Genomic DNA, 19,542 nt, shown 5'->3' on the forward strand with positions numbered 1-19,542 from the left:
TCAACATTTTAGTTCATTCTATATCACAACATTAAATCGTAGTTAAGTGTCCGAGATTCCATACAATTATAGTTTAAAAGAAATCGAGAGTACAGGGTTACAACATGGTTCCTTGACCTATCCAATACCCGTACATAACCCACACAAATGTCTACGGAGCCTCTAAGGATACAAAAGACAGTGATAACAATGCCGACAACAAGGCCCCGAATATACCTCAAAATGGATGTCTATAACAAAAGGTGTACCACATGACCCCTTGAAGGAGGAAGGGGCTCACCAAGATTTTGAGAAAAGGATGCTTTGCTATACACGATCGGCACTATCCGCTAGGGAGCCACCTACATTCATTTAAAAATGTAGTGCCCCCGGCAAAAGGGACGTTAGTACCATGGAATAGTTCTAGTATGTATAACTAAACACCATCAAATTAGAAAGAACTTTCATACACAAATAAGGAAATCACAGATATCACTCCAAAATTTTAAACGATCACAACATTATCAACATGAAAGAATTACACAATTTTCGCCTCATGTTTCCATAGCCTTTAATTGGCATTTCATACTATTCCACATCGTTCATATTACCACCGCTATCTTGAGCGAAGTCCGATCTCGGCCCGATTGGCTAGGCCGTCTCCCGGAGACATTACAAATATTCTATTCACACTTTCCAGTTTCAATCATCAATGCATAACCGCCATGTGTATAAGTCATAATACATATGTAACCAAAGATTGGAGTGAGATGAATACTGGAAAATGTTAATGCCTCGGTAAGGCGGCCTAGCCGATCGGGCCGTGATCGGATGCCATGACATATACACATGGCGGTTATGCATTGATGATTGAAACTAGAAAGTGTGAATAGAATATTGGTAACGTCTCCGGGAGACGGCCTAGCCGATCGGGTCGAGATCGGACTCCGCTCAAGATAGCGGTGGTAATGTGAACGATGTGGAACAGTATGAAATGCCCAATTAAGGGCTATGGAAACATGATGAGCATTTGTGTAATTCTTTCATGTTGATAATGTTGTGATCGTTTAAAGTTTTGGAGTGATATCTGTGATTTCCTTATTTGTGTATGAAAGTTCTTTCTAATTTGATGGTGTTTAGTTATACATACTAGTACTATTCCATGGTACTAACGTCCTTTTTGCCGGGGGCGCTACATTTTTAAATGAATGTAGGTGGCTCCCTAGCGGATAGTGCCGATCATGTGTAGCAGAGCATCCTTTTCTCAAAATCTTGGGGAGCCCCTTCCTACTTCAAGGGGTCATGTGGTACACCTTTTGTTATAGACATCCATTATGAGGTATAGTCGGGGCCTTGTTGCCGGCGTTGTTATCACTGTCTTTTGTATCCTTAGAGACTCCATAGACGTTTGTGTGGGTTATGTACGGGTATTGGATAGGTCAAGGAACCATGTTGTAACCTTGTATGCTCGCTTTCTTTTAAACTATAACTGTATGGAATCTTGGACACTTAACTACGATTTAATGTTGTGATATAGAATGAACTAAAATGTTGAATGTACTATCTTTCCTTGTCTAAATAAATGAAAGCATGGTTTCCCTATTCACATTGAGTTGGATGGGTAGTGTTTGATGAGGCTTGCTCAGTTGGGTTCACTCGATTGAGCGTCGGTCGTGCCTCCCGAAGTTGGGGCGTGACATCACCTAAACGTTCTAATAGCTTCTAATGCATACCTTATGCGTTCACTACCCGTCCCTTACCTATTGTCATGGAAGTGTTTAGGACTTCTATTTTGGATAGATCTAGACTCACCTGCGTTGCTTAAAAATGAGAAAACTAAGCGACAAACAAAATTCAGATAGGACTATTATGCAAGGAGCAAATAAAGAGGCTCATGTTAACCTCCACAAATAGCCAATCAGTGCACGCAATACAAACAAACAAAGTTTTATAGTTTAGGATCCTATATGCAGGATATCTAGATGAGCATGAACAGAATATATAACAGCTTTATTAAAGCGGGCAGCAATATCTATTAGTTTGCCTACTAATTTTTGTTAATATTCTGATTTTGGGCGTGTTTCAAGCAGCAAGAAATCACCATTTTTTATAGACCCGGAATTCTTAATTACCTACAGGCTTGCCTAAGTGGGAACCAGAGCAGAATCCTAGAACTGTTAATTAACGACTACAGTTTATAAACCAGTGATTGATTTTAACAGGCAAATTTCATCTTTTTAGATCCTATAGGCATGCTTTTCTAAGTGTTGAAACTGATTATAAGCATTATTTCCTATAAACATGATATCTAAACACAGAAACTGAATTTTTTTACACTTACTTCCTATAAGCATGATGTCTAAGTGTTAAGAATGATTTTGTATGTATTTCCTATAGGCATGATATCTAAGTGTTGAAACTATTTTTACACTTATTTCCTATAGGCATGATATCTAAGCGGGTAAAGGCGTTAACCAGTTGCCAAGCGAGTTCAATAAAGAAGATCCTAGAGACATGATCTCCAATGCACACACGGGGTTTGAAAAATATGGTTTTTGATACAGAATTGATAAAACTGACTAGAAATAGGATTTCTAGGATGCAAAATGAAAATTCAAGATTACAAATAATAAGATAAGTCCTATAGGCATGATTTATAATGGTATGCAAGAATCACCACAACAACCTATAGGCATAATTTCTACCCGAACCCAACAAAAATATATAAAAATCCTTCCCCAGCTTTTACTAATAACCCCATATTTATTTTTACAAAGATTATTACATTATTATTGACCATTATGAATAAATTACACAATGAAAAAATTATTATACTATATGGAGCCTTGGCAGGCCCAATGTCAACCTGGAAGCCAGGCCTTCAAGTAAGTCTGATGTCCACAGGTAGTTCATAACACACAAATGGGCTTCTGGTGTGTCAAAGTTCCCAAGGGCCCCAGGGACCCCAGGCAATGCTCACACAAGAACCTTTTCAAAGAAATAGTTTTGTAAAGAGTTTGGAAGGCCAACCCTAGTGTGTCAGAGTTCGGAGGAGTCTCATGGACCATAGGCAGGGCTCTCACTGGGGGTGGTAGGACTCTAGATAACTAAGAGTAGAAGTTTGAAAATAGTGTATAAGGGTAGGGGACAGTTTCAGAAAGAAAGTAGTTTGATTTTTCATAAGTGAACAGAAACAGAACAGAACCATATTCCAGCATATTGGTTCAGATATAGATACAAATAATTAAACAATCACAACAAAACATGAACACTAAAATCATAGACAGAACTGACCATACACATTCATAATCCCTAAACAACTTCTGAATAGGGACCATGTAATCAAAACAAAGTTCACATTGCTAGTGTTAACTCGATTGACTGGTTATCACCAGGTGGGATCATGCAGACAGGTATTAAGCAGAGGAAAACATGCTGAAATTAAAATGACTAGCCAAACAACCATACATAACAGGGTGGGGTAATAGGATTTAAACATGCTATTTTCAGAAAACAAGTAACAAGTGTCATGGACTAAAGAGAGACATGCTAAGGTAAACTAATCGTACTAACATGTAGAACAGGATAAGTTAATAGGAATTAAGGCATGCTAGTTAAGAGGGCAATGAACAGGAACATAGAGCAAACAGAAGCATATTGAAATTCACAATGAACTGACTACATAGCATATAGAGGAGAGCTTGATAACAGAAATTGAGGCATACCAGTTAAGAGGTAGCAAACAGGAAAGTGAAGGTAAGTGGAATCCAAGAGTCTAGCCTTGGCTTTCAGCCGGCTAGACAGAATAACAAATAGAAGTAACAGAAAGAACTACAGTTGTGAGTGTGTGAGTAAGAGTTTATGTGTGTTTAGGTGTTCTTTCTGTATCTTTCCGTGTGTTTTTCGTGTGTTCTAAAAAAATCAGAATGGGGAGGTTTATATAGCATTCAGCAAAGTAAAACAAATAAGGCAAAGAAATTTAAGAGTTCACAAATAAGGCATGCAAACAAAATAACCAGTTAATTAGTGCTAGACCCAATCAATTAACACAACATGATCCGGGAAAGACTCCTTAAATTAGGGAGAATCAATTAACAGCCAAGTTTGAGGTTTAATAAGGTAACCAAATAATTCAAAGAGCTTTTATGGGCCGGTTAAAATAATCAAACCCCATAAATCAGGCTAGTAACCTAATTAAGGCAAGTAGTACCAATTATGAGCACAAATAAGGAAAAATAAATAAAATCGCAGAGAAATACCAATTTCAACAGAAAATATAATTTCGAACCCTAATTAGACAAATAAAATTAGTTAATCTCTGTTAATTGATAGAGCCAAAGAATAACGGGCAAATATCAGAACAAACAGTGAAATGATTAGAAACCATAGGGATTAGAACATAGATATGAAAACCAGTTGAGCAAACAAAGATAATTGGAGTTAAAACACTCAAACTCTTTAGAAAAATTTTGCAAAAACGTAAAGATGAAACCCTAGCTTTAGAGAAAAAGCTAAAATAGATTAATAACAAGAAAAACAGAAGATTTTTAAAGAGAAGTATCAGATAAACTCAAAATCATCTCAGATCTATAGAGATCTGAATAGACTCGAGTAGAAGGTGATTAGGGTTTTAAAAAAAATGACAGAGGTGAGAAAAAATCTGGTTTGGAACCAGAGGTTTAAGCCATAAATATGAAATATAATAGTACTCACAAACATAGAGATGAACACAGGCAGGTTCATCGAGAAAATGAAAGGTTTGGACCGAGTCTTGTTCGAATCTCCTTGAGATTCAATCAAACAACAAAGAAATCGAACAACCAATAGAGGTAGGAGGCCGGATAGGGCCTAAGATCGATGGGAAACCCCATGGATTGAAAGGGTCAGGTGATAGCGGCTAGGGTTAGGGTAGAGTTTGAGAGAGAAGTGAGGAGGGAAGGGAAATAAGGGCGGCGGGTTATGGAAAGTAAGTAGGGTTTGGGGGGTTAGGAGTTAATTATGTCACGACCCTAACCCCGAACCCGGTCGTGATGGCGCCTCTCTTTAAGACAAGGCCAGCCAGTTCAACCCAACTTAACTTTTAAAGCAGTTAATCAACATAAAAATAGTTTAAACATGATTTAAACAATACCTAATAGCGGAAATATCGATAACAATGCGGAAAGTCCAACCCGACACAGCCCTAACTGGGGTGTCACAAGTCACGAGCATCTCTAAACCATAATACTAGTCTGCTAGAGTCATAAACTACTACAAGTGTCTAAAAGGAAACAGAAATAATAGAGAAGTAGAGACAGGAGCGGTACCAGCTACGCCTGAATCTACACACAGGGTGCAGGGAGTAAAGTGAGTACTCCAACTCAGTGAGTGATAAAGATAAATAATGACTGAAAGTAAGAAAAAACGTATACACATGGTATTCTATAATGAAGCAATTAAATAGGTAATTTGTAAGCAGTAAACCAATGAAAAGAAAAATAAAGTACTTCTACAACAAATAAACAAGTAATTGATAGACAGTTATGATAAAGTAAACATATAGAAGTTCGCCCCTCGGGCACAACATCAACAATTTCCACCCCTCGGGCTCAATCTCACATCACAATAGGTACCCGCGCTCACTAGCGGTGTGCAGACTCCGGGAGGGGCCCCTTACGGCCCAAGCGCAATATCAACCATCTCGTGGCATCAAATCTAGGCCCTCGGCCTCATATCAATCAAGCCACCTCGTGGCATATTTATGTTTGCAAGCCCTCGGCCTCTTATCAGTATCAATGTATCCTCACAACTAGGCCCTCGGCCTTACTCAGTCCAAAAATCATCACAAGCCCCTCGGGCAATAGTAAAATAGTATTTCTCAGCCCAAAACATCATTTAAAATATCATTTTAGTCTCAAAACTGAGTAAAGATGGATGAATAGTAAAGCAGTGAAAAATAACATGACTAAGTTCAAGTAATAAGTCAAAACAGTGAGGAAATAGTAATAAAATCCTTGAGGGGTTCAAATAGTTGGCACAAAGCCCAAATATGGCAATCATCCCAAATCATGATGATAGCAAATAAGTTTCAGTCAAATACGCGGTAAAATCATCAATCGGGACGAACCAAGTCACGATCCCTAATAGTGCACGACTCCACGCTCGTCATAAAGCGTGTGCCTCACCTTAATATAGCACTACGATGTGCGATCTGGGGTTTCAAACCCTTAGAGCATCATTTACAATTATTACTCACCTCGAACCAGCTAAATATCTAACTCGCTACACCTTTGCCCCTCGAATCAGCCTCCACGCGTGTCGAATCTATCCAAAATCAGAACGAATACGTCACAATATGCTAAGGGAATAAAGCCCAAGCAAAAACAATCGAATTACCACAAAATTCCAGAAATTGGTCAAACTCGACCCCCGGGCCCACATCTCGGAATTTGATAAAATTCACAAAACTAGTATCCTTATGCTCTCACGAGTCTAACCATACGAAAATTATCCAATTACGATACCATTTGGTCCTTCAAATCATCATTTTATATTTTTGAAAGATTTCACAATTTTCTTCCCAAATTCCATCCCAAATCACGAATTAAATGATGAATTCAATGATAGATTCATGTACTCTAGCCAAATCTGAGTCAGAATCATTTACCCCGATGAACTTTTTGAAAAACCTTCGAAAAATCGCCAAAATCCGAGCTCTCTAGGTCAAAATATCAAATAAAACCCAAAACCTCATATTTATAGAGTACCCCAAAGATTTCCACCTCTAAGGACCGCACAAAATCGACCGCGGTCCGCACAAAACCAGTGCGGTCCGCACAAAAACGGCCGCGGCCGCACATGCTTTCCTCTATAGTGATAGGCTTTAGTATTTTGGCCATAACTTTCGCTACCGATGTCCAAATTACAATATCTTTAACTTTCTGGAAACTATACACGAAGGGATACAACTTTTGTTTTTGAATTATCTCAAAATTCCTTGTAGATCAAAAGATATGATCTTCTGAAGTAGGACCAGTGAAATGTTCCCCACCGTGGCCGCACTGCATTTTGTGTGGTCCGCACAACACCTACCTCGGACACACTTCATTTTGTGCGGTCCGCACAGCACATACCGCGGCCGCACTTCTTTTTGTGCGGACCATGCGGGTGGATTCCAAGGCCTGCAACCCTTCTAGACCTACTACAGTTATGATTTTCGGCCTAAAACATCCCGGAACCTACCTCGAACATACCCGGAACTCACGGAACATCAAACCAATTGTACCAACACATCCCATGACATCGTTCAAACTTGTTCAAAACTTTGGAACGCTCACAACAACATCAATCACCAATTTAACATAGGACTCAAGCCTAAGAACTCCAAGAACTCTTAATTCTGCTTTCGATTAAAAAGTCTATCAAATCTCGTCTGAATGACCTAAAACTTTGCACACACATCCCAAATGACACAACGAATCTATTGTCACTCTAGGAATTCCATTCCGACCCATATATTAAAATCTCGCCTATCAATCGGAACCGCCAAAATATCAACTTCGCCAATTTAAGCCTAAATCTTCTCTACAACTCCAAAACCCATTCCGATCGCGCTCCTAAGTCACAAATCACCTCCCGAAGCTAACCGAACCATCAGAACTCACTTCCGAGCCTTCTAACACATAAGTCAACATCCGGTTAACCTTTCCAACTTAAGCCTTCTTAAAAGAGACTAAGTGTCTCAAACTTCACCAAACTCATTCCGGACTCGATCCGCCCAACCCGATACCACAAAAACATGGATAACGAAGCATAAAGAAGTTGAAATGGGGGAAATGGAGTGGTAACTCATAAGACAACTGGCCGGGTCGTCACATCCTCCCCAACTGGAAAAAACGTTCGTCCTCGAACGAGTCAAGAAACATACATGAAGCCTCGAATAGGTGAAGATATCTGCTCCGCATCTCCCGCTTGGTCTCCCAAGTAGCTTCCTCCACGGGCCGACCTCTCCACTGCACTTTCACTGAAGCTATATCCTTTAACCTCAACTTCCGAACCTGACGACCCAAAATAGCTACTGGCTCCACATCATAGGTCAGATCATCATCTAACTGAACCGTGCTGAAATCAAAAACATGAGACAGATCCCCAATATACTTTCGGAGCATAGAAACATGAAATACCGGATACACACTTGACAAGCTGGGTGGCAAAGCAAGCTCATAAGCCACTTCCCCAATCCTCCGAAGCACCTCAAAAGGCCGAGCTATGGTCAAAGCTGTCTTGAGCTTCTGAAAGCTCTCCTCACTCTTGTCCGACCATACAAATGTAGCACCCTTCTGAGTCAAATTGGTCAAGGGCGATGCGATAGATGAGAATCCCTGAACAAACCGGCAATAATAGCCTACCAAACAAAGAAAACTGCGAATCTCTGTGGCTGAGGACGGTATGGGCCAACTCTGAACCGCCTCTATCTTCTTTGGATCAACCTGAATACCCTCGCTGGACACCACGTTCCCCAAGAAAGCCACTGAACTAAGCCAAAACTCACACCTGAAGAATTTTGCATAAAGCTTCTCCTCCCTCAATCTCTGCAATACAACTCTCAAATGCTCCGTGTGCTCCTCCTGACTATGCGAATACACCAAAAAATCATCAATGAAAACTATGACAAACGAGTCGAGATAAGGCTAAAACACGTTATTCATCAAATGAATGAACGTTGCTAGGGCATTTGTTAGCACAAAAGACATCACCAAGAACTCATAATGACCATATCGGGTCCTAAAAGTTGTCTTAAGAATATCCGAGTCCCTGATCTTCAACTGGTGATAACCTGAATGGAGATCAATCTTGGAGAACACTCTCGCTCCCTGAAGCTGGTCGAATAAATCATCAATGCAAGGCAAAGGATACTTGTTCTTAATTGTTACCTTATTCAATTGCCTATAATCAATGCACATTCTCATAGTGTCATCCTTCTTCTTCACAAACAGAACCGGTGCACCCCAAGGTGACACACTAGGCCGAATGAACCCCTTATCTAGGAGTTCCTGAAGTTTCTCCTTCAATTCCTTCAACTCCGCTGGTGTCATACGATACGGTGGAATAGAAATGGGCTGAGTGCCCGGCACCAGGTCAATACCAAAATCAATATCCTTGTCCGGTGGCATGCCTGGAAAGTCTGCAGGAAACACATCGGGAAAATCCCTCACAACTGGAACAGAATCAATGCTGGGAGTCTCAGCTCCAACATCCCTCACAAATGCTAGGTATGAAAGACAACCCTTCCCAACCATACGCTAGGCTCTCAAGAAAGAGATCACTCTACTAGGAACGTAATCAGTTATACCTTGCCACTCGATCCGTGGCACACCCGGCATAGCCAATGTGGTTGTCTTAGCATGACAGTCCAGAATAGCACGACATAGAGATAACCAATCCATGCCTAAAATGATATCAAAATCCACCATGCTCAATAGTAATAGATCCACTCGGGTCTCCAGACCCCCAATAGTCACCACACATGATCGGTACACACGGTCTACAACAACAGTATCGCCCACCGGGGTAGATACATAAACAAGTAAAGTAAGAAACCTATGGGGCGTACCCAAATAATGAGCAAAATATGATGACAGATAAGAAAAGGTGCAACCGGGATCAAATAATATAGAGGCATCTCTGTGGCAGGCTAAGATAATACTTGTAATCACAACATCTGAAGAAATAGCATTTGGTCTGGCTGGTAGGGCATAGAAACGGACCTGACCACCACCTGATCGACCTCACCCTCTAGGCGACCCCTACTGACTGATCTCCACCCCTAGCTGACTGAGCGGGTAGTGGTGAAGAAACTGGCGCTAAAGCCGATGACTGACCCCTCTGCTGGGATGAACTAGCAACACGATGAGGACATTGCCTCCACATGTGGCCTATCTTGCCACACTCATAACAACTCCCAGGTTCTGGAGAAGGGGACTAAAGGGAACCCCTCGCACCGGAGTGACTAGCAGATGCGCTCGGCATAGAACAACCCTGAGCCGATGGGGTACGAAATGATCTCTGAGCTAGGAGGGAGCTGAGTGATGAATGGCCCTACTGAGATCCATTATGACCATGACCTGAAGATGCCCCACAATAACCTAGGCAGGTGGACTGAACATGCTTGAATGAACGACCTCTACCATGCTGAAACTAGCCCCTCGAAGGAGCACCACTACAACTGCTCGATCCTCGAGGCCTCTTGGCCTCCCTCTCCTCTCGCTCCTGACGGTGAACAACCTCAATCTCCCAGGCGATATCAATAACTTCCTCGAAGGTAGCACCCATCACTCTCTCTCTGGTCATAAGAATACGGAGCTGATAAGTAAGACCATCAACAAACCCTCTGATCCTCTCTCGATCTATCGGAACCATCCAGATGGCATGACGAGCCAACTCAGAAAACCTCGACTCATATTGTGACACAGTCATATCCCCCTGTCGCAACCACTCAAACTGTCTACGCAGCTCCTCTCTACGAGACTACGGTATATACTTCTCCAGGAAGAGAATGGAGAACTGCTGCCAAGTAAGGGGCGCTGCACCAACAGGCCTACGCCTCACATACGCCTCTCATATGCCTCCCAACAAGTGAAGGCAGCCCCCGAGACTAAAAGGTGGTAAATGCCACACCACTAGACTTAAGAATCCCTGCTATATGAAGCATCCGCTAGCACTTATCCAAGAAACCCTGGGAATCCTCACCCTATGCTCCACTTAAAGTCGGAGGCTGGAGTCTACCAAACCTCTCAAGTCGACGCTGCTCATAATCCGACATAACTGGTACTATAAACTCCTGAGTTGGTGCAACCAGCTGGGCTAGAGGTGCCCTCGGTGTCTGAAATCCCTGCACTACCTGCTCAGGTGTGCGAGCAGCGGAGGTCTGATTGCCTCCCCCGTCCTGTGAAGTAGCTGTTGTTGTAGTGGCTGAAACTGCCTGAGCCAGGCCAGTGCAAACTGATACGATCTGTGCTAAGGCCTTCTAAAGACCCGGAATCACGATGGGCACAGCTGGTGCCTGAACTGGTGCTGCTGGAGCATCCATAGCTGGTGCCTGATCCTGAGCTAGGGCGGCTGGAGGGTCTACAGGTGCTGCCCTTGCTACTTTGCCTCTGCCACGACCACGACCGCATCCACGGCCTCTGGTGGACTCTGCTGGTGGCATTGGTGGTCATCCACCCCGTCCGGTAGCTCGTGTCCTTACCATCTATGAGAGAATAGAATAACAAAAGTTCAGTTCTCGGATGAACAAGTTCGCATGATAGGAATTTCAAGAATATAAAGTTTTTCCTAAAGGTTCTGCAGCCTCTCGAGGATAAATACAGACGTCTCTGTACCGATCCGCGAGACTCTACTAAACCGGCTCATGACTCGCGAGACCTATGTAACCTAGGCTCTGATACCAACTTGTCACAACCCAAACCCCGAACCCAGTCGTGATGGCGCCTCTCGTGAAGACAAGGCCAACCAGTTCAACCCAACTCAACTTTTAAAGCAGTTAATCAACATAAAAATTGTCTAAACATTATTTAAACAATACTTAATAGCGGAAATATCGATAACAATGCAGAAAGTCCAACCCGACACAGCCCTAACAGGGGTGTTACAAGTCACGAGCATCTCTAAACCATAATACTAGTCTTCTAAAGTCATAAACTACTACAAATGTTTGAAAGGAAACAGAAATGATAGAGAAGGAGAGACAGGGGTTGCGGACGTCAATATCTACCTCGTAGTCTCCGAAAAACCGCTTGAAACTGGAGGAATTAGCACTCAGGAGCGGTACCAGCTACGCCTGAATCTGCACACATGGTGCAAGGAGTAAAGTGAGTACTCCAACTCAGTGAGTAATAAAGATAAATAATGACTGAAAGTAAGAAAACACGTATAAATAGGGTAATCTATAATGAAGCAATTAAATAGGTAATTTGTAAGCAGTAAACCAATGAAAAGCAAAATAAAGTACTTCTACAACAAATAAACAGGTAATTGACAGACAGTTATGATAAAGTAAACATATAGAAGTTCGCCCCTCGGGCACATCATCAACAATTTCCGCCCCTAGGACTCAATCTCACATCACAATGGGTACCCGCGCTCACTAGGGGTGTGTAGACTTCGGGCGGGGCCCCTTACGGCCCAAGCGCAATATCAAGCCATCTCGTGGCATCAAATCTAGGCCCTCGGCCTCATATCAATCAAGCCACCTCATGGCATATTTATGTATCTCAGGCCCTCGGCCTCATATCAGTATCAATGTATCCTCACAACTAGTCCCTCGGCCTTACCTAGTCCAAAAATCATCACAAGCCCTTCGGGCAATAGTAAAACAGTATTTCCCCGCCTAAAACATCATTTAAAAAAATCATTTAAGTCTCAAAACTGAGTAAAGATGGCTGAGTAGTAAAACAGTGGAAAATAACATGTCTGAGTTCAAGTAAAAAGTCAAAACCGTGAGGAAATAGTAATAAAAATCCCTGAAGGGTTCAAATAGTTGGCACAAAGCCCAAATATAGCAATCAACCCAAATCATGATGATAGAAAATACGTTTTAGTCAAATACACGGTAAAATCATCAATCGGGACGGACCAAGTCAGGATCCCTAATAGTGCACGACCCCACGCTCATCATCAAGCGTGTGCCTCACCTCAATATAGCACTATGATGTGCGATCCGGGGTTTCAAACCCTCAGAGCATCATTTACAATCATTACTTACCTCGAAGCGGCTAAATCTCTAACTCGCGATGCCTTTTCCCCTCGAATCGTCCTCCACGCGCATCGAATTTATCCAAAATCAGAATGAATATTATCCAATTCTGATACCATTTGGTCCTTCAAATCATCATTTTACATTTTTGAAAGATTTCACAATTTTCTTACCAAATTCCATCCCAAATCACGAATTAAATGATGAATTCAATGATAAATTCATGTACTCTAGCCAAATCTGAGTTAGAATCACTTACCCCGATGAATTTCTTGAAAAACCTTCGAATAATCGCCAAATTCCGAGCTCTCTAGGTCAAAATATCAAATAAAACCCAAAATCTCGTATTTATAGAGTACCCCTCAGATTTCCACCTCCGTTGACCGCACAAAATCGACTGCGGTCCGCACAAAGCCAGTGCGGTCCGCACAAAAATGACCGCGACAGCACAGGTTTTCCTCTACAAGGACAGGCTTTAGTATTTTGGCCATAACTATCGTAACCAATGTCCAAATTGCAATATCTTTACTTTTATGGAAACTAGACACGAAGGGATACAATTTTGTTTTTGAATCATCTCAAAATTCCTTGTAGATCAAATGATATGAGCTTCCGAAGTAGGAACAGTGAAATGTTCTCCACCGCGGCCGCACTGCATTTTGTGCGGTCCGCACAACACCTACCGCGGCCGCACTGCATTTTGTGCGGTCCACATAGCACCTACCACGGCCGCACTTCATTTTGTGCGGTCCGCATAGCACATACCGCGGCCGCACTTTTTTTTTGTGTGGACCGCGTGGGTGAGTTTCGAGGCCTGCAACCCTTCTAGACCTGTTACAGCTATAATTTTCGGCCTAAAACATCCCGGAACCTTCCCGGAACCTGCCCGAAACTCTCAAAACTTCAAACCAATTATACCAACACATCCTATGACACCGTTCAAACTTGTTCAAAACTTCGGAATGCTCACAACAACATCAATCACCAATTTAACATAGGATTCAAGCCTAAAAACTCCAAGAACTCTTAAATTATGCTTTCGATCAAAAAATCTATCAAATCTCGTCCAAATGACCTAAAATTTTGCACGCACATCCCAAATGACACAACGAAGCTACTGTTACTCTCGAAATTCCATTCCAACCCCTATATCAAAATCTCGCCTATCAACCGGAACTGCCAAAATATCAACTTCGCCAATTTAAGCCTAAATCTTTTCTACAACTCCAAAACCCATTTTGATCGCGCTCCTAAGTCACAAATCACCTCCCGAAGCTAACCGAACCATCAGAACTCACTTCCGAGCCTTCTAACACATAAGTCAACATCCGGTTAGCTTTTTCAACTTAAGCCTTCTTAAAAGAGACTAAGTGTCTCAAACTTCACCAAACTCATTCCGGACTCGATCTGCCCAACCCGATACCACAAAACACGGATAACGAAGCATAAAGAAGCTGAAATGGGGGAAAGGAAGTGGTAACTCATGAGACGACTGATCGGATCATCACAAATTAAAAAGGAAATAACATCCTAGACCGTTGATATCTGAGATCAACAGCCAGGATTTGATCTGGGGTTGGGAAGGTCGATCGGAAGTTGGGCTATGGGTTATGGATTAGGGTTATTTAATTGGGCTAGGGGTGTATTTTGGGTCAGGCCCAAAATTAAACCAAATTAAAAGAGGCTATTTGTTAAATACCCAATTAATTGATAAAATAATTTGTAAAAAATAGTTAATAAATGATAAAAATGATTTTTATGCATAAAATAATTTAAAATAATTACTTAATATTATAAAAATACAAAATGTTATTTTCCGTGTAAATAATGTAACTATGCATATACGGGCTATTATTGCAAAGTTATTGCAATTATAGCTTAAAGATACAAATATAATTATGCATAAAACGATTAAAGCATAATATAAATATAAATGATAAAAAAATCAAGTAATAAATCATCATAAAATTATTTGTGATATGTATACGGTGGAAATCGACGGCTCGATTTCATGGCATTTCGAGGGTTTCCAGTAATCGACTCTGAGAATTCTTGACAATTCCACTTCGAGACAGTATGAGTAACGACCGGCCCCGAGGTAATAAAATTAACGGTCTCGGAGGGTCGGGGTAAAGTTCCCAAGGCACGTACATATAGCTGGCTAGGTCTAGTGGTCTAGTCGGAAAAGCAAATCAAGCCATTAAATGACTATACCTGCCCATATCTATATAATTAATGTATTTGTACTATGTTAGGATCTCCCTTCCTATATAAAGGGGATCCTTATCATTTTGTAAGGTTATGTTACTCCATACTAAATATACAAGAACATTCTCTCTACTCTCTAACATATTCTCTTGATCTTATTACTTCATTTATTGCTCATATTTATTGTGTTTTATCTATTGTTCGTCATTTATTGCTTATTATTGGCCATAAAGAGCCTCCCTTGATCTATTTGTAACTGTTATTCACCATCGACCGCCTTCGATAGCTCCCAACCGAGATTCAAACTCGACCTCGAGGCCCTCGAACAGGCAAGCTCGAGGCCCCAACTGACAGCGATTCGGTTTGATTAACACCTTGTTTTTAAGCTCTTATTTCATTTCTAAGTCTTTCACATAACATCTACTGCCTAACAACTAGCATAAAAATAGATCACGTATTTTTAGAACCATTAAATCAAATTTAATTGTTATTACTATTTTCATGGTAAACATAATGCATTTAGTAATTATTTGGATAATAAAATGCTAGAATAAATTAATTAAAATCCTTTTAAAATTACAGAAAATTATGAAAAAATACTGGTTGATGCTTATGCACTATTTTGAAAGTATATATGCATTTTAAAAATATATGAGGGAAAAATTGGGTATCAACAAACAACATAAGATCTCGCTCGTGCAATCAAAATACAAAATAACACCTTTAACTATGTGGCGACCTGGCCGGTCATCTTAAGAATTTACACCCCGATCCCCCATTAGCTACTTTTCACGAGTTTATTTATGCTATTTTGATTTGCCAGGATGTCGGTTTTGAATTTCGGAGAGTATTGGGACACTTAGTCCCTAAATGGGAGTTTAAGTGTTGGAAGGTTGACCGTAGTTGGAACAGTATGAATACGGCCTCGGAATATAAATTTGATGGTTCTGATAGCTCCGTTGGGTGATTTCGGGCTTAGGGGCGTGTTCGGATTGTGTTTTGGAGGTCTGTAGCTAATTTAGGCTTGAAATGCCGAAAGGTCGAATTTTGAAGTTTCCGGTTCGATAGTGAGATTTTGATCCGAGGGTTGGAATGGAATTACGAAAGTTGGAGTAGCTCCGTAGTGTTGAATGTGATGTGTGTGCAAAATTTCAGGTCATTCGGATGAGGTTTGATAGACTTTTTGATCAAAAGCATATTTTTAGAGTTTTTGGGATTCTTAGGCTTGAATCTGATGAAAAATAGATGTTTTGATATTGTTTTGAGGGTTCCGAAGGTTGGAACAAGTTTGAATGAAATTATGGGATATGTTGGTATGTTTGGTTGAGGTCCCGGGGGCCTCGGGATGATTTTGGATGGTTGACGGAAAGATTTTTGGGATTTGGAGTTGCAGCTTCAGTTGTTTTACTGTCATAACCGCACCTGCGAGTGTGGGACCACAGGTGCGAAGCCGCAGAAGCGGCGGATCAATCGCAGAAGCGGAAATAGGGAGGTTCAGCAGGAGCCTCAGAAGCAGTAGGCTTTCCACAGGAGCGGTACCGCATCTGCGGATGGTGAGTCGCAGATGCGGAATCAGGTTTTAAGTGAGGATTCGCAGATGCGACCAGTGTTCCACAAAAGCAGGACCGCAGAAGCAGTCCCAGGACCACAGATGCGGTAACAGTTAGGCAGAAATATGAAATTTTGAGGGTTTAATTTCAAAAGTTGGAAATTCGATTTGGAGCTCGGGAGAGGGCAATTTTGGGAGGAAACTGAAGAGACGATCAGTGGGTAACAATTCTTTAACCCTTTATAGTTATATTCCATCAATCTATAGTTAGTTTCATCATTTAATTTCGGATTGGAGATGAAAATTGGGGAAAAGTTGGAAGAAAGTTCTTAGACCTAAAATTCGACTTTTGATTGGGAATTTGACCTTAGATTTGGATAACTTTGTATGCAAGAACTCGTGAGAGTATGAGGATTCTGAAAATATAAATTTTACCCGATTCCGAGATGTGGGCCCGAGCGGCATTTTGGTCATTTTACCTAATTTCGCGTATTAGCTTAGAATTTCTTTGTAGAATCAGTTACTTGAAGTGTTATTTACATTATGCAATTAAATTGAATAGATTTGGGCTATTTGGAGTTGTGTACTCGTAGCAAGAACGTGGTTTCGGATTGATTTGAGCTGGTTTGAGGTAAGTGGCTTGTCTAACCTTATGTGGGAACCTTCCCCTTAGGATTTGGTATATTTGATGTTTGAAATACCTTGTATGTGAGGTGACGAGTGCCTACTTGAGCTAATTATTGAAAATCCGATTTTCTTTAAGATATTTTAATTGTGTTCATTTTTCCTGTTTCATTTTACTTGCAATTTAAACCTGCTATTAACTTAGAAAAAGCATGTCTAATTGATTTAACTTTTTATTGGCTTAAACTGCCTTAATTGAATTATGTGAAGCATGTTAGATTAGAAGTACATGTTTACTTGATACGAAATTGAGATTAATTGAGTATTCTTGTGTTGCTGCTGTGTGTTTTACTTTGGGATTACGGGATGGCATCCCGGGAGATCCCCTGTACGTATTTATGATTTGAACCGAGGTGCGGGATACCGAGAGATCCTTGACACGTATATTGAGGATACCAAGAGATCCCTAGTATATATTGAGGATACTAAGAGATCCTCGGGATACCAAGAGATCCCTAGCATATATCGAGGATACCGAGAGATCCTCGGGATACCAAGAGATCTCTAGCATATATTGAGGATACCGAGAGATCCTCGGGATACCAAGAGATCCCTGGCATATATTGAAAGTACTAAGAGATCCTCGGGATACTGAGAGATCCCCGGTTATTTCCTTGTGATTGTTTTTGCCTTTATTTCAGTTATTGAATTCCTTGTTTTCCTGTAATAAATTCTTAGTGTTAGTTTTCGACTGTACTGCTTATCTTATACTGTCATATCTTATATTTTTATTTTATCTCAGTAGGGCCCTGACCTTCCTCGTCACTACCCGACCGAGGTTAGGCTTGGCACTTACTGAGTACCGGTGTGGTGTACTCATGCCCTTTCTGCGCATATTTTTCATGTGCAGATCCAGGTACCTTGACTCAGACTTACCATCCTTGAGGCGAGGCGACCCTTCATAGACTTCGAGGTATATCTGTTGCGTCCGCAGACCAAAGAGTCTCTCTCTATTCTCTCTTGTAGTTAAAGCCCTTCTGTATTTACTTGTCTTAGACTATTCTGGAGTTAGAGCACTATGTAATATCCTTAGCTTGTGATTCATGTGGGGTTTGGTAGAGATATATATTGGATTTGAGAGTTATACTTTGTATGCCGAGCGACACTTTTAAAGCGTTGTTTTATTACATTATTTCTGTTTTAAATTGTATTCTTCCGCAAATTGGTTTATCTTCCGCGTTTTAAGCTTAACTAGTCGTAGAGACTAGGTGCCATCATGATGGTTCATGGAGGGCAAACCGGGGTCGTGACAAACTATGAATCGGACACCAAAATGCATGAATTTCAAAGTAAAGTTCAAAAAACTTCTAGAATTGCAACTAAGCGACCGAATCCTATCAAATCAACTTCAAATGATATCAAATTTTGAAGAAAAGTTATAAATAGCATAACAGACCTATTCCAAGTCCCAAAATTAAATTCTGAACCCGATAGACAAAAGTCAATCTCCGGTCAAACTTCTAAACCTTAAATTGCCAATTTTCGAAAAAAACACACAAATCAGCCTACGGACCTCCGAATTCGATTCCGGACATACGCCCGAGTCCAAAATCACGATACGAACCTATATGAGCCATCAAAACATCATTTTGGTGTCATTTTCACAAAAATCAAAGTTTGGACAACATTTCTAACTTAGGCTTCTAAGCCAAGAATAAAAGGGTCCAAATCAACCTAAAACCTTCCCGGAACGAAATCAATCAACCCCGTAAGTTACAAAACCAAAATTACACATGTGCTAAGCATCAAAATGGGGAAACAAGGTGCAAATACACAAAACGACCAGTCAGGTTGTTACATTCTCCCCTCTTAAAACAAACGTTCATCCTCGAACATGCATAAAGACATACCTTTTTTCTGATTGAATGTTTTGGGAAAAATACTTCAAAATAAAGGAAACCCGTATTTTGGATTTTGATTTTTTACTGATTTTTGCTTTTTATTTCTTTTTTTCCGTATGAAAGACTTTAGAAAGAAGGAAACTATTTTTTAAGTTTAAAAAAACTTCTTTTTTTTGAATTTTCTAAGGAAAGATTTCTAAAGAAGGAACTAAAGGAAAATATTTTTTTGGATTTTTGAAAATTGGGGTTGGAACCGATGAGGTTTACCTATGTATCTCACATTGGGTGAGAATCAGACCCGCATAGTTCGGTCAGTTTTGACGGAACATGGAAACATGACACTTGAAAATTTTGGCTCATTTTGAAATGACTTTTCTTTTTTTCAGAATTTCGGAAGAGTTTCAGGATTTTTAAATACCTACCTCACTCTTGTTTTTTTTTTTGATTTTTTCTTTCCCTATTCTAGAAGTCGGTCAACATGCAAGCCGAGTCAAACAAATCCGCAAGTAGCACGTAAGATGCATCAGGATGGTCTTTTAATTTTTGGG

Source organism: Nicotiana tabacum, chromosome 20, assembly GCF_000715075.1.
Source record: "Nicotiana tabacum cultivar K326 chromosome 20, ASM71507v2, whole genome shotgun sequence".
Classification (NCBI taxonomy): domain Eukaryota; kingdom Viridiplantae; phylum Streptophyta; class Magnoliopsida; order Solanales; family Solanaceae; genus Nicotiana; species Nicotiana tabacum.